Source organism: Dipodomys merriami, unplaced genomic scaffold (genome assembly GCF_024711535.1).
Source record: "Dipodomys merriami isolate MVZ:Mamm:240054 unplaced genomic scaffold, mDipMer1.0.p SCAF_33, whole genome shotgun sequence".
NCBI classification, from domain to species: Eukaryota; Metazoa; Chordata; class Mammalia; order Rodentia; family Heteromyidae; genus Dipodomys; species Dipodomys merriami.
The window spans coordinates 14,621,973-14,627,808 of NW_027204826.1; the positions used below are offsets into that span (position 1 = coordinate 14,621,973).

General features: G+C 50.1%; 1 long non-coding RNA gene across 1 annotated transcript; it reads left to right on the forward strand.

The window, feature by feature from the left end:
* The first annotated feature begins 1,964 nt into the window (after positions 1-1,964).
* LOC138842053 (uncharacterized) lies at positions 1,965-5,624 on the forward strand. The gene is made up of 4 exons (XR_011376582.1): positions 1,965-2,866; positions 3,024-3,392; positions 3,596-3,656; positions 5,490-5,624. It is a non-coding gene; the product is annotated as an uncharacterized lncRNA (long non-coding RNA).
* Positions 5,625-5,836: the final 212 nt, after the last annotated feature.

The following is a 5,836-nucleotide window of genomic DNA, read 5'->3' on the forward strand; positions in this document are numbered from 1 at the left end:
TAGCTTTGATAGATGCTCTGAAAACTTGGAACCCCAAGGACGTTTCTCTTGCCATGTCTGTTGTTAGAGTCTTTTGCTAGTAGCCAGGAAACAAACAATATGATTGCAGGGTCTTACTGATGCTGAAGTAGGTTTGGGAACTCAAGCTGAAGCGAACACCTGGGGGAAGCCACGGCCTCCGGAAGGGTCCATGGGCCACTCGTAACCATAGCTCTGATCATAATCACAGCTCCTAAATCATAGTGCTGATCTTGTCACTTTGCCTCCTAGCGCTGCATGCCTGGGTTTACCTGGTTAGGTTCAGAAAAAAACAAAACAACAAAACTTATCCTACTATAGAACAGACATGCCCGGACCCCATTAAGGTGATTTTTTTTTTTGTAGACCTTCCACTTGAAAGGTATGTGAGAATACCTCCCAACAGGTGGCCAGTTTGGCCATTTCCAAAGTCAATATTCAACGCAAGAGGGAGACATTAGTTGCGTTTCCTTTTTCAGTAAGTCTTCTGTGTACCTATTTGTCTTGATATCCCTGTGACAATTCTGTCCCAATAGAAAACAAAACAAAAAAAAAAACAAAAGGGATGAGTTTGAGTTTGTCCTATGCATCTACCTAAAGAATTCCATGATGACTTGAAATGTTGTGTTGAGACTGGGGCGGGGCGGGGGAGATGCGGAGGTGAAGCGAGTGCTCCAACCAGCAGATGTGTTGTGTTCTTAACCGGCCTCCGTCTTAGAAATATCCATCCATTCCTCACAACATGCAAAGGGCACAGAGCCCAAGGTAGAGTGTGAAAGAAGATCTTTCAGTGACTCAGTGTCTTAGTCATGACTCGGAATTATTCACTAGGGTTAAAAAAAAAACAAACCCCAAATCAGAAGCCCCTATCGCTCCATGGTGAGACTGATGATCTTAAGGTGGAAGAGATGGGCTGGTCAGCATCTCTCTCCATACTACTTGCTCTATCCTTAAGGGGGCGGGGCCTCGCGGCTCCACTTAACTTCTGAGAGGTCAGGGATCCTAGGTATTTGCTTCTGTGTTTCTTTTTCCAACTAGACAGTGAATTCCTTGAGGGAACAGGTGATACCCATTTGGCCTTTCGGGCTCTCAGGGAAGCCACAGGCCCGGAGGAAGACGCTAGGAAAATGTTGTGTTTTGGAAGGAGAATGGTTTACAAACAACCAGGGCTGCCTGTAAACATGGGAGTCAAGACTCCTGTTTATTTATTTTTTTAACAGAGCAAACAAAAATTTGACAATTCTGATTTCATGGTAGCTGGAGTCTGTGGGTGGAGGGACGGAGGGGGATGGGGTGCTGCTGAGAAGCGCTGAGCCAGTGGGAAACTGGGGTGCGGGCGTGGAGAATGGAGGGTGAGGGAAGGCGGTTTATTATCTTCCAGAAGCCAGAGATTCAAAACAGATCTCCTCCACGTGTCTGACATCAAAGCGAGGCCAATGCTGCGCTCTTTGGCTCTAAGGGCGGATTCGACATCACTTTCTCCCCACCCCCCTTTTTTTGTCTCCATTTCCAGATGCCACCCTGCATCCTTTGGCTTTTAGCCCTTTTCTTCCACTTCAAAGCCAGCACCTCCAAACCTGTGATTCCCCCCTTCCCCCTTTTAGAATTTCTCTGGCCCTGGTGATGATAACAGGTTCTTCTTGGAAAACCCTAAATCGCTTCCACATCCCAAAGTCAACTGATGAGCGGCCTTGACTGCACCTGGCACTCTTAATTTTCTTTGTTGAATGGCAGCCCCTATTCACATGGTCTGGGGTGCAGGTTTCCGGGAGAGCCCTTGGCTCCCAGCACCCCCCATTCTACACTTGAGGACACTTGAGCTTGGACAGGTTAAGTGAATTCCAATTGTTTGTTCCACAGGAGGGGGGAAAATACAAATCTCCTCAGCTCAGGCCAGCTGTTCTGAGAGCCCTAAGCAAGACTCAGCTGAAGGTGAGGGACTTTGCCTCCCTCCCTCCTGCCCTCCCACGGCCCTTTGTGCCATGTTTGCAGCTAGACTGAAGGGCAGTCTAGCCACGGCCTGGCTTCCGAGCATGGATTTTGCCCACGTGGCGGGAGCAGCAGGAACCCTTGAGAAGTGCGGCTGCACATGTCCCATTCGGAGGCGGCTGAGCTGGGTCACCAAGGGCCCCGAGAGTCTGAAATCATGGAATTTCTCCCTGAGGGAGGGAGGCCTGGAAGGGGGGGGGAGCTGAGGGGTGGTCCCCATGTGCTGGTTTACAACTGACAGGTGCATCAGCTGCCCGGCTGCTGCAGTGTGTTTCCCAGAATGCATACGCTGTTGGAGCGGGGACGGCTTTGCCAGACGTGTCCTCTGCTGGCTTTCTATACGCACGAAGCTGGTGACTGTCGGTGTCAGGGGAAGGGGTGACCAGGAGGGCACCACAAGAGGTCTCCCGGCAAGGGGGCCAGCGCCACAGGGCAGACCCACGCAGGACTTACACACATGACATTTTCACTTGGAAAGAGCAAACCATGAACTGGGGGGAGGGCACCCGAGAACGGGGCCAGGGGCCCATTCACCCCCCTCATCTCTGTCTGAGCACGCCAAGCTGGACTTAGGCTCCAGGGCAGGGCAGCCAGCCTCTCCTCCTTCCTTGGCACTCGGAGATGGAGTGTGGAACTCAGTACTGAGGAGACCTGGAGCGGACACGGGGCGGGGAGCGGGGAGGCGGCCTCGTCCGTCCGTGGAGGGGAATCGCAGTGCTCAAGTGGGCACAGCCCAGAAAGGCCATCTGGACATAGCATCATCCGCAATCCTTCATCCCCAACAACCGACGGTGAAAAGGAACCTGGCCCCCGGGGGGAGACGGATGACAGCCGAGCCAGGCGTCTGTCTGTCTCCCAGGTGAGAGCCACCTCTGGGGCCCTGGGCGGGGGGGGGGGGGGGGGGAGGGGTGGGGGGGGAGGGGGGGCGGTGGGAATGACCAGCGGCGGGGTCGTTTTTTCTAGAAAGCGCTGCACACATTTGGCTTAGTGTTGTTCTTTTTCTTTTTTTGCTCAAGGCAAGTGCTCTACAGCGCCACGGCTGGTTTTCTGGTGTTCCTCAGAGAGAAGACTCTCACAGACTTTCCTGCCCGGGCTGGCTTTGAACCGCCATCCTCAGATGTCAGCCTCCTAGGTAGCTAGGCTGATGGGTGTGAGCCGCCTGGCTGAGAGACTCCCGTAGACAGTGCTCACGGCTTGCTGGCCCTGGGCAGGCGGGAGCCCTCAGGCGCCATATCTGGACCCACAGAAACTGACGCGGGAGCCCTCAGGCGCCATATCTGGACCCACAAACTGACCCGCCGCCTCTCTGATGGAAGCATCAGAGAAGCACAGCAGCTGCTGCACAGGCCTCCCTCCCACAGGGGGCGCCACCAGGGCTGCGCAAGGTAAACCTTCTAGTATGTAGTTAAAAGTGTATGTGTGGGGGGTGGATGTGGGACAGGGAGGGAGGTGGGGGAACTCAAGGTGACCTTTTAGATAGGGAAGGTCGAACGTGAGAGATTTTTTGTTTTTCTTTTAGAGAATTTAACACTCACCTGAAAAAAAGCTGAAAATGACACCTGACGGCTCTTTCCTTGCTCTCCAACAGCTCCTGAGGTGCATGGGGTTGGATGAAGAAGGAATGTAGGAGTGGAGGGAGAGGCCAAGAGGTAAGGTCCTGGCCCCTCAGCCCTGTGTCCAGGTGGGCCAGAAGGGAGGTGTGTGTGGGTGTGTGTGTGTGTGTGTGTGTGTGTGTGTGTGTGTGTGTGTGTGTGTGTGTGTGTGTGTGTGTGTGTGTGTGTGTGTGTGTGTGTGTGTGTGTGTGTGTGTGTGTGTGTGTGTGTGTGTGTGTGTGTGTGTGTGTGTGTGTGTGTGTGGTTTCCAGAGGGTATGGGGGTGTCCCTTTAGGATTAAGGGGTTTATTTACATTGGTCAAGTTCATGTTTGCCAGACACACCCTGGTATAACCTCTTGGGGTGATTGCCAGAGGACAAGTGTGCAAGGTACACTGTGAGCGTGGAAAGCCTCCAGGCTCCCAGTGCTTTATCAAGGGGAGACATACATAGAGACGTGTGTAGGGACGCATAGGTGCGTGGTCACCACAGTCAGGCTTTTCCAGGGCCTGTAGAGACCAGGCTGGAAAAGTCCCAGCATTCAGCATCACACTAGCAAGTTATTTATTTCTGGTTTGCTAGAAACCAAGATCTTAGGAACAATTGAATCCATTTATCTTAGCTGCCTCAGACCGCTGTCATCAATGTGGTAGGCTGGGTAGCTTATTGACTGGGAGACGTTTGTTTCCCTCGCTTCAGGAGGCTGCGATCAGGGTGCTGTCCTGGTCTTACATGAAGCTCACTCATTCCGCTCACGAGGTCTCTACCTTTGTGACCGATTTCCTCCTCCTTCTTCTTCTTTTTTTTTTTGGTCAGTCATGGGGCTTGAACTCTGGGCCTGCACTGTCCCTCAGACTCTGCAACTCAAGGCTAGTGCTCTACCACTTGAGCCACAGTGCCACTTCTGGTTTTCTGAGTGGTTTATTGGAGATAAGAGTCTCACAGACTTTCCTGCCTGGGCTGGCTTTGAACTGTGATCCTCCGACCTCAGCCTCCTGAGTAGCTAGGATGACAGGTATGAGCCACTGGCACCCAGCCTGATTTCCTTCTTAAAGCCCCTTCCTGGGCAGGAAGTTGCAATGGGAATTTGGGAGAGATTCACACATTTAGTCCGCAGCACTATTTCTAGAATTTTTGTTGTGCATCACTTTTCTGGTTTTAATCCCAGTTAGCCCCAGAGTTGGATAATGACTGTCATGTAAATGTATTTTGAAGATGTGACAAGATTATGAACATTATTTTTTAAAGTTATCAAATGTATCCACTTGATGATTCTTCATTTTCTTTGACTCTTTCATTAAACTATGCATTTGTTTTGGAAGCAGAGTTTAGTGTTACTCTTGGCTTCTTTGTGTGTCTGCCTGTCCTGGGGCTTGAACTCAAGGCCTGGGTGCTGTCCTTTAGCTTTTCTCTTTTTTTTTTCATACAGGTTGTACTATTAATACATCTCATGAAATAATAATTGCTCAATACCATCTATTTCCCTTAGTTTTTTTTTTTTTTTTTGGCTCAAGGGCTAATTCTCTACCATTTGAGCCACAGCTCCACTTCTGGCTTTTTGTTGACTAATTGGAGCTAGGACTTTTAATGGACTTTCCTGCCCCAGCTGGCTTTGAACTGTGATTTTCAGATCTCAGCCTCTTGAGTAGCTAGGATTATGGGTGTGAAACACTGGCACCACATTTTTTTTTTTGAGAAAAAAAAACCAGTTTGCCCCTTTCCCCCCAACCATTTTTCCACAAAACAAGAAGGTCTATGATGTTGTAATGATGTGGGGAGCGGAGTCTTCCGGCATCCGCTCTTGCTCTCTCCTCTTGATAACGCCATGGGCTCAGCAAACACTTGATAAATATTAGTGCCTTAACTGCATTATTTTTTGGTTGCTTCTAGGTCCAGAGTCCAGGAAAATGTCACTGGGAAGGAGCCAGCATGGAGCCACACAGTGTCCCTCCCTCTCCTATTGTAGTTTATATGTGAGCTGGGAAGCTTACATTTAAAATTAAAAAAAAATAAAAGAAATACTAAAGCTGGAAGGAATGATTTTCTTTTTTATTTCTTTAAAATTTTCTTCGTGGCTGGGTGCCGGTGGCTCATGCCTGTCATGCTAGCTACTCAAGAGGCTGAGATCTGAAGATTGAAGTTCGAAGCCAGTCCAGGCAGGAAAGTTCATGTGACTCTAATCTCCAATTAACTACCAAACCAAACCAAACCAAACCAGCAAGCCAGAAGTAAGTAGA